The 10,344-nt window shown below is 41.6% G+C and overlaps 1 long non-coding RNA gene across 1 annotated transcript; it reads right to left on the bottom strand.

Annotated features, from left to right (window-relative positions):
• Window positions 1–983: 983 nt before the first annotated feature.
• On the bottom strand, window positions 984–10,251 carry LOC143648071 (uncharacterized). The gene is made up of 3 exons (XR_013158343.1): window positions 9,871–10,251; window positions 9,114–9,213; window positions 984–1,013 (listed from the first exon to the last, which is right to left on the bottom strand). It is a non-coding gene; the product is annotated as an uncharacterized LOC143648071 (long non-coding RNA).
• Between the last annotated feature and the right edge of the window lie 93 nt (window positions 10,252–10,344).

Raw genomic sequence — 10,344 nt, 5'->3', positions numbered from 1 at the left:
ACAAAGCAACATACAAATACAAATATTCTTAACACATGAACATTTCATACTCGGTGTATAATCAGTGGCTCACAATATCATCACATAGTTGTATATTCATCATCACGATCATTTCTTAGAACATTTGCATCACTCCAGAAAAAGAAGTAAAAAAGAAAAAAGGCAAAAACTCATACATACCATACCCCTTACCCCACCCTCTCATTGACCACTAGTATCTTCATCTACCCAACATATTTTAATCTTTGTTCCCCCTATTTCCCCCTATACCCCTTACTACTCCCTTTCATTGATCATTAGTATTTCAATCTACTCAATTTAACATTTTTCCCCCTATTATTTATTTATTTTTTTATCTGAAATAACCATATTTTAAGGACACTGGAGAACTATGGAAGCAACAAGATAAACTAGATAAACAAAAATTCCAGAGAAGGAAGAGCCCTTCCTAGATGAGCTGAAAATCACCAGCTGGATATGCCCTAACGATCAGCTTGGCTTAAAGAGATCCCACTGGGCAGGGAAACTAGCAGTGTTGTTAGTTATTGTAACAATTGGGATTTAGAGGAAGGAAAAATAGAAATATATATATAATCAGATATTATATTTAGAAGCGCCCAAAACATATTTACTTACGTCCTGGGGTGGTACAGAATGCCACAGGGGGACCTTCAGAAAGGAAGGGTGAAGTATCTTGCAGGTTTGCAGGTGTTTAGGAAACAAAATCCCATTAGAGGGAGAGGGCTTGCGAAGCACAGGACTAGTCTACTCTGCAACAAATTTTCCAAACATTTGCCAAATTTAAACCTGCTTGGGATGGCTGCTTAGCTCCAAACCTCCAAAAGGCAAAAGTTGCAGGGAAAACCAGAGGTAAAATGCCTCTTACCAAACTAGAATCCAGTCCCAACCAAACTCAGTCCTTGATTACACTAAAGTAATCCATTCTTTACCTTATGTGCCTAACAGAAAAAAAAAGGGCAAACCTCACTGGTGGAAGATATCTTCTGGAGCCTCTGCAAAAAAAAAGACAAATGTGTTAAAGAAAATAATTAGAACCCATAAAGATAATCAAATGGACATTCTACAACTAAAATACAATAGCTGAAATTAAGAACTCGTTGGTTTTGGTAAATGACTGCGTAGTGCAAAAGACAAGATTACTAAACCCAAAAATAGATCATTAGAAATATCCAACATAAAGCACAAAGAAAAACAAATGAAAAGAACAGAATAGAGCATAAATAATATGTGGAACACAGTCGAAGATCTAATATAGCATAGTTGGGGTCACAGAAAGAGAGGATACAGAAATAAGGGCTGAACAATGTTTAAGGAGATGACAGCCAAGAATATTCTAATACAAAAATGAAAAACTTCAACTCATTGATCCAGACTCTCAGTGAATCCCAAGAAGCATAAATAAAAAGAAAACCACATAAGGCACGTCCTACTTAAGGACTTCAAGACCAAATACAAAGAGAATATCCTCAGAACAGCTAGAGGAAAAAAAATGCACATTACCTTCAAGGGAGCAATATTAAAATTGATTTTTAAAAATACCCTGCCCTAAAAAGAAAAAATTGATGGTTGACTTTTCGACTGAAACCCCAGAAGCCAAAACACAACAGGATGATATCTTTAAAGTGCCCATTTATATATAAATGGGAAAAATATATATCAAGGTAGAATTCTATATACAAAAATAAACAAATATTCAAAATGAAGACAAAGTAATGTTTTCAGGGACAAAAAAAAAAACTAAAAAAAAGGCTAAGAATTCATCCCCAAGGTAAAAGCACTACCTGAAATGCTAAAGAATATCTTTTCAAGTTGAAGGAAAATGTTCTTAGGTAGAAGCACTGAATTTCTGAATAAAGAACACTGGAAAGAATAAACAAGCTAGTGAAGAGAAAATAATATTTTCTGTTTGAAGCACGCATACACACAAAATAATGGTTTGTGAGCTTCATGACATATATAGAAGTAAAATTATATGACAGTAATATTCCAAAGTGGGGGAAGGAGTAAATGGAATTAAACTATTGCAAGGCATTGCATGATTAATTAAGATGTAAAAGTACCAATGTAAGATAGAGGGTTATACATTAGGGATACATCATGAAATCTTTAGGGAAACCACACAAAGTATAATTAAAAAGCTAATAGATAAGAAAAAGCATACAAAAACATACACTTAACACGCAAAAAGGCAGGAAATGAGGAACAAAGGAAAAGAACAGATGGGACAAATAGAATACAAAGAGCAAGATGGTAGGACTTAATGCGATTATATCAGTAATTACTTAATAAATACAGAACACTCTAATTAAAAGAAAAAGTTGTAAGGCTAAATAAAGAGAACTGAGACCCATGTGTTTTACAGTGACCGCATATTAAATATAAAGGCAAAGTTAGAATATATGTGAAAGGATAGAAAATTATAGCACACAATACTCCCTCAAAGAAATTTGATATAGCTATATTAAGATCAGACAACGTATGTATTTTAGATGTTAAACGGAAGTTCTTCAGGGATGAGATGCAAACACAGCCAACCACACAGCTGAGGATGCAGGAACGGAAGTTCTTCAGGGATGAGATGCAAACACAGCCAACCACACAGCTGAGGATGCAGGAACGGACCACTTTACTAGATCAAAGACCTGGAGGGGACAGGGGAGAATGAGAGCATTTGAGGGCCCTGGGGCTGACCTAACCTCGAACTCTGTGGGGGAGGTGGGGAGAAGAAGAAAATATGGGTCCTGGACTGTGGCTTTTATTGTGACGGAGAGAGGAGGAGTGGGACTTTCCCGGAGATGCTGGGACTGGCAGCTTTAGACTGTGCAGCGTGAAAGGTGTAAGCAGACTTTCCCATTTGGGGAAGCTGCGGGCAGCTCTTATCATCCAGGCCACATGGAGGTACAGCCTTGCTAGCTGTGGCAAGTCAAAGGCGGAAACCAGGGCCCAGCCAGGCAAGATGATGAGGCAGCAAGTGTAATTTGTTTTATGCCATTACAGTACACTTTAAGGCAAGATGCATAAGTAGAGACAGAGATGTTTTATTATGTTAAAAGGATTAGCATAATTATTCAACAAGAAAACCTAAGAATCTTAAATTTGTGTGCATAATTTCAATATTAACATAATTTCAAAATATAAATGAAACAGAATTGAAAGAAGAAATAACAAGTCAACAAACATGGCTGGATATTCTAACATGCTTCTTTCAGTAAGTGATAAAACAAGGAGACATAAAAACAGTAATGACACAGAATATTTGGATTTCACCCTCAACCAGTTCGGCCTCACTGACATTTGTAGAGCACTTCACCTAACAAGTGTGTGCATTCTTTTCAGTACACATGGCACACAGATCAAAGTAAACTGTACCCTCCCCCATAAAGCTGGCCTCAACAAATTTCAAAAACTTGAAATCAAATAGATTGACCTCTTATCACAGTGGCATTAAACTAGATATAATTGATAGAAAGAAAACTAGAAAATCCCCCAAGTGATTGAAAATAAAGCAACACACATTAAAATATATATATATGGTTCAGAGAAGAAATCATAATAGAAATCCTAAAACATTTCTAAATAAGTAATAAGAAAAGGATGATTTATTAAATCTTAGTGGGTAATTTATTACTTTAACTGTATGTCTTAGAAAAATAAGACTGTAATTTAATCATAAAACCTTGAATCTTTTTTCAAATTTTATTTTTTTAGTTTTTTTAATTGACAAACCAAAACAACATACAAACATGAACATTCTTAACATGCAAATATCCCATACAAGATGTACAATCAATGGCTCACAATATCATCACATTGTAGTATGTTCATCATCATGACCATTTTTTAGGACATTTACATCACTCCAGAAAAAGAAATGAAAAGAAAAAAGAAAAATCTCGTACATACCATACCCCTTACTCCTCCCTCTCACTGACCACTAGTATTTCCAGCTACCTAATATCTTAATCTTTGTTCCCCCTATTTTCTTCTATACCCCTTACCACTCCCTTTCATCGACCACTAGTATTTCAATCTACGCAATTTGTTTTCACATTTGTTCCCCGTTATTTATTTATTTATTTATTTTTAATCCATATTTTTTACTCATCTGTCCATACCACATATAAAAGGAGCATCAGGCACAAGGTTTTCAAAAATCACATTGGGAAAGCTATATATACATTCATCTTCAAGAAACATGGCTATCGGAACATAATTTTATAGTTTCAGGCACTTCCCTCTAGCCTCTCTAATACACCTTAAACTAAAAGGAGATATCTATATAATGCATAAGAATAACTGCCAGGATAACCTCTTGACTCTGTTTGAAATCTCTCAGCCACTGACATTTTATTTTGTCTTATTTCTCTCTTCCCCCTTTTGGTCAAGAAGGTTCTCTCAATCCCTTGATGCTGAGTCCCAGCTCGTTCTAGGATTTCAGTCCCATATTGCCAGGGAGATTCACACTCCTGGGAGTCATGTCCCACGTAGAGCAAGGGAGGGCAGTGAGTTTGCTTGCTGTGTTGGCTGAGAGAGAGAGGCTACATCTGAGCAACAAAAGAGGTTCTCTCTGGGTGACTCTGAGGCCTAATTTTAAGTAGGCTTAGCCTATCCTTTGTAGGGATAAGTTTCATGTGAACAAAACCCAAAATTGAGGGAAAAGCTTGAATCTTAAGAAGGTAGGAAAACAACAAATTAAACACAAAGTAGAAGGAAGGAATTTTTTTTAAAAATAAGTGAAATGAAAGAAGATACACAGTAGAGAAAATCAACAAAGTGAAATTTGGTTCTTTACAAAAAAATAATAAAATACGTAAATGTCCAACAAGATTAACAAGAAAAAAGAAGACACAAATTAATAATATCACAAATGAAAAAGAAGGTATTACTATAGATCCTTCTGATGTTTAAAAGACAATTGGAGGCCAGTAAGAACAACTTTACACCAATGTTTGCCAAACTACATGGAATGGGCATACTTCTTTTCAAAAACAACTTAACAAAATGGACACAAGAAGAAGCAGAAAATCTGATTAGTCATAAATCTGTTAAAGAAATTTAATCATTTAATTAAAAAGCTTTCCCACAAAAAAAGCTCCAGGCTCAGATGGCTCCACTGGTGAATTAGCCTAAAACTTCAAGGAAAAAAAAAATACCAATCTTACATAAGTTTTTCCAGAGAATAAAGAAAGAGGGAACACCATTGATAACCAAAACCTGACAAAGACATTACAAGAAGAAAAAGCCACAAGCCAATTCTCTCATAAACGAAGACATAAAAATCCTAAGTAAAATGTTAGCAAACTGAATCCAGCAATATATAAAAAGGGTAACACATCATGATCAGATGGGGTTTATTCCAGGAATGCAATGTCATCCTGTTTACAGAATAAAGAAGAAAACCCATATGATTATCTCAACAGATAAAGGATTTGATAAAATTCAACAACTGGTCATTGAAAACAACACTGTCACCGACTAGGTCTAGAGGATGTGGTGGTTAATTATGTTAATTTGGCTAGACTATGATGCTCAGTTGTTTGGTGAAATGGTAGTTTAGATGTCACTGTTGAGGTGTTTTATAGTAACATCTATAATCAGTTATCTTTAAATAAAGGATATTACCCTTGATAATGTGAAAGGGCTCATCCAATCAATTAAAGACCTTAAGAGCAAAAACTGAGAAGAAATTCTGTCTCAAGCCTACCTCAACTCCAGTCTGAGCTTCCAGATTTCAAGACTGCAGCATCAGTTCTTGTCCAAGTTACTACCTGCCAGTACACCCTACAGATTTCAGTCTTGCCAGCCCCCACAATTGCATGAGCAAATCCCATAAGACAAATCTCTTTACATTTATATATGCATGCATCCTATTGGTTATGTTTCTCTGGAGAGTCCTGGCTGATACAGAAAGAAACTTCTTAAATCTGATCAACAGTATTTCTAAAAGGTATAGCTAATGTCATACTTGATGATGAAATAATTAATTCTTTCTTCCCTAGCTGAGAAATAAGGCACGATTACCAATTATTTTCAACACTTTGAATAAAATAGAAAGTCCCCAAACAGATTTTATGTATATACATGGTCAACTGCTTTACAACTAAGGTTGCCATCGTAATTCAGACAGGGAAAGAATGATTGTTGTGGACTGAATCATGTCCTTGCAACAACATGTTCAGGTGACTTTGAACTTATTTATAAATAGGATCTTTGTAGTCCCTATTAAGATGAGGTAAAAATGGATCCCGGATGGATGGGCCTTGACCCAATTTGTCTGGAGTCCTTGAAAGTGAAGGAACTTTGGCAGGAGTGAGGAAGGGTGTCATGGTCAGGTTCATGTGTGAACTTGGCCAAGTGGTGGTGCCCAATTGTCTGGTCAAGCGAGCACTGGCCTATCTGTGGCTGTGAGCACATTTTATGGACTTCAATCATGAGCACGTATAAAATAAAATAAAATTTATAAAATGTTTTATATTTTTAATTTATTTAATTTTTAAGTAAATGCATTATGGTTAATAAAACAAAAACTATTGATCATTATACAGTGGAAAGTGTCCTTTCTCCATCTGTTCAATTCTCACCCTCTACTCCTAAGTAACAGCCAATGTTATTAATTTATTATGCATCCTTCTAGAGATTTTGTTTGCACATACAAACAAATTAAATATATATTCTTCCCCCACTCCCACTTCTTTTACCACATGATGGGTAGTATAAAATTCAGTGTTTCATTCCCTCTCTGTCAATGTCTCCTCTCTGTCCTCTTATCCCTGGAGCAGCCTGGCTCCTGCTGAGCTGTGCAGCAAGCATTTGAGGTTGTCTTGGTTTCAGAGCTTGGGGTAGTCATAGGTGAGTCCCTGAAGGATAGAGGACTTGCTCAGGCCTGTCCAGTGAGGTAAAAGGCAGTTCTAGAGCTGGAAGCCCAAGGCTGAGAGACCCTGAAGTGACGGAGTCCTGTGCCTTCAGCATGGAGCTCTGCCCCCAAGAGAGGGGGTAGGTCCCCAGGAGAGGAGGTAAGCCCCCAGGTGAGGAGATAGGCCCCCAGGTGAGGAGGTAAGCCCCCAGGTGAGGAGATAGGCCCCCAGGTGAGGAGGTAGGCCCCCAGGTGAGGAGGTAGGCCCCCAGGTGAGGAGATAGGCCCCCAGGTGAGGAGGTAGGCCCCCAGGTGAGGAGATAGGCCCCCAGGTGAGGAGGTAGGCCCCCAGGTGAGGAGATAGGCCCCCAGGTGAGGAGATAGGCCCCCAGGTGAGGAGGTAGGCCCCCAGGTGAGGAGATAGGCCCCCAGGTGAGGAGGTAGGCCCCCAGGTGAGGAGATAGGCCCCCAGGTGAGGAGATAGGCCCCCAGGTGAGGAGGTAGGCCCCCAGGTGAGGAGATAGGCCCCCAGGTGAGGAGGTAGGCCCCCAGGTGAGGAGATAGGCCCCCAGGTGAGGAGGTAGGCCCCCAGGTGAGGAGATAGGTCCCCAGGTGAGGAGGTAGGCCCCCAGGTGAGGAGGTAGGCCCCCAGGTGAGGAGATAGGCCCCCAGGTGAGGAGGTAGGCCCCCAGGTGAGGAGATAGGCCCCCAGGTGAGGAGATAGGCCCCCAGGTGAGGAGGTAGGCCCCCAGGTGAGGAGGTAGGCCCCCAGGTGAGGAGGTAGGCCCCCAGGTGAGGAGACAGGCCCCCAGGTAAGGAGACAGGTCCCCGGGTGAGGTGGAAGGCCCCCAGGTGAGGAGGCAGGTCCCCAGGGGAGGTGGCACGCCCCCAGGGGAGGTGGCAGGTCCCCAGGGGAGGTGGCAGGTCCCTGGGTGAGGAGGCATGGCCCCAGCTAGGGGGCATGGCCCTTCTGTCTGGATGGCCTCATCATTGCACTCTTGAGCAGATGAGAGGGAGCCCAGGGCCAAATGACTGGTTCTGCAAAGGATTCCGAATGGCAAGATATTGTGGGATTTTCTGAACTGACTTCATCAAAGGCACCAGACATAGTGGGGGTCAAGAGGCCTCAGGCAGGATTACAGAACGAGGAGGGTTAGAGACCTGGGAAGGAAACTGGCCTCTTGAGCAGTGAGCATCTGCCACTGTGCCTACTCCCAGGCACCCTGTCTGGCCCATCAAAGCAGAGGCTGAGGTCTAGACACAAGATTCCGTTTGCTAATTTCCCAGGGGAAATCTTCCATCCAGTGATGGGCGGAGTCATTAACTTCCCCATCAGGCCTTTATCACCATGTGGCTGGGGGACACTGAGTTCACACACTGAGCACCTACTCTGTTCCTGGCATCACCCCCATGACCCTGGGGTTCCAAAGCCCCGAGCTCCTCCTTCCCTCAGAGCCCCCTGCCCAATTCAGCAAATGTTACAAACTGTCTGGTATTAGTCACCAATGGCTTATTTATTTATTCATTTCATTTCATTTCATTGTGGCGACATACATCACATCCAACCTAATATTACCCATTGTAATCCCTCCCAAGGCTACAATCCAGTGGTGTTAATAACATCATTCATTCATTCATGTCCTGCTACCCTCAGTGCCCTTCTTACAAGAACTTTTCCATCAACCCAAAAAGCAGCTCTGTACTCACTGCTAATTGCTTTTCCCAGCTAAGGTTTTATTTGCACCAGGATCGTGGTCTCCTGGAAGCCACGGCTCTGTGTCATACCTCCTTTTGCTCTCCCGATCCCCCAGAGCATGGTTATATATAAAGCAAGGCTTCTGATAAGTTGCTGGCTGATTGCCTGCATCCCAGCCACAAAGGAAATTTCATTTTGGCCAGGTAAGAGCTTGCCGGTGCCTTCCTCCGGCAAGCCTCATCACTCACAGTAAAAGCCAGTCCTTTCCGTCACCTTCAAGACCCTCTGAGAGTTGCCCCATACTTACTTTCCTTGCTACCATCATTCACCACCACCCCCAATCCAGAATGTTCTTCTCCCAGAAATCCATGGGGCTCAAGCCCTCCTGTCCTTCAGATTTCTGCTCAGCTCACCTTCTCCCCGACGTCTTTCATCATCACCCTTTTTAAAATCACTCCCCTCTCCCCAAGCCCTTACCCCCTTGCCCTGTTTTATTTTTCTCCATGGCACTTAACCACCTAAATTATCCGGTATTTTTCTCACCTTCTGCCTCCTTTAAACTCCAGAAAGCCAGGATTTTTGCATGTTGAAGAGTGCTTTATCTGCAGGCATTGAGCACTGCTGGGCACGTAGTAAGTGGGTGCTAAATAAATATTTGATTACATTAGTAAACGTATTGACGGGGTGGTAATTCAGCTATGGCTGGTCAATGTTAATTGAACTAGCATGACATAGCTTATATATTGTTTATTTATGTGGATTAAAAAAAACCTTCTGTTATTTCTTTGCAAACAGCTTCATAGACATAATTTCATTTTATTTTAGTCCCACAAATGACTGCACTTGGTAGATGGGGCAGGAATTATTATTCTGCCAATTTTACAGAGGTGAAAATTAAGTCTCAGAGAAAGAAGTTAGGAGATTTTCCCAGGACCTTCAGCTGGCCACCAGCAGAATGGAACTGGATTGCTTGTCTTTTCTCACTTTTTCCGCTGGAAATTTCCAGCTTTTTGACTGGTGGTGGCGCCTTCCTCCCCTTCTGTTCCTGGGGAACAAGTATGCTCTTCCTAAAGCGTCATACTTTGCTTTAAGAAGAAAAATCTGTATTTTTCCCTTTCCCTCTTTCTCTGTCTCTCCCCCTCCCCTATGTCTTGGAACTCATTTCCCGCAGCCCTCTATCTCCAACCTCAGAGTTTGCATTCTAAATTTTGGACTGTGCTCATTAGGTTTTTTTCCCATTGCAAGGAGCAGAAAGAGGCCTGGCTCCCCCGAAAAATGAGAATGTATTGTAAAGACTCACGTGGAATTAAGGAGTTAGGGGTTTCGTAACATCAGCCCATACCCCGTGGAGAAGCAAAAGTGTGCCCAGCGCCTCCTCCAGGGGCTGGTGCGGTCCCTGCCTGGCCGCCTCCCCCTCTCACTCGCAGGTTGAGCAAGATGTCCCTTCTTTGTGGCCCCAGAATCCTTTATGCGTCTCCGAAGCATGGTCCCGAGCCTTTGGTCGGGGTCTCCCCCAGCACTGCCTCATTATTCATCTTTGCGGACCCAATGGCGACTTCTAAAAGGGCTCCCTAATTCATGGGTGGAAAGATCTAGAAAGGTGACCCATTCAAGTAATTCTTCCCAAACAGACCGAGTTGCAAAGCCCCGTGGAGGTACTGGGGGTGGGGTGAGGAATGGGGTGGGGGTGGGGGCGGGGCGGGCTCCAGGTAGGACTTGGCGCTTTGCTGGGGGCTGGGGGCGGTGGTTCATAACACACACGCGTACGATGAAA

The sequence above is a fragment of the Tamandua tetradactyla genome, chromosome 10 (genome assembly GCF_023851605.1).
Source record: "Tamandua tetradactyla isolate mTamTet1 chromosome 10, mTamTet1.pri, whole genome shotgun sequence".
Classification (NCBI taxonomy): Eukaryota; Metazoa; Chordata; class Mammalia; order Pilosa; family Myrmecophagidae; genus Tamandua; species Tamandua tetradactyla.
Note: the sequence above shows the minus strand (reverse complement) of the source record. Positions and strands in the feature narration are given on the sequence as shown.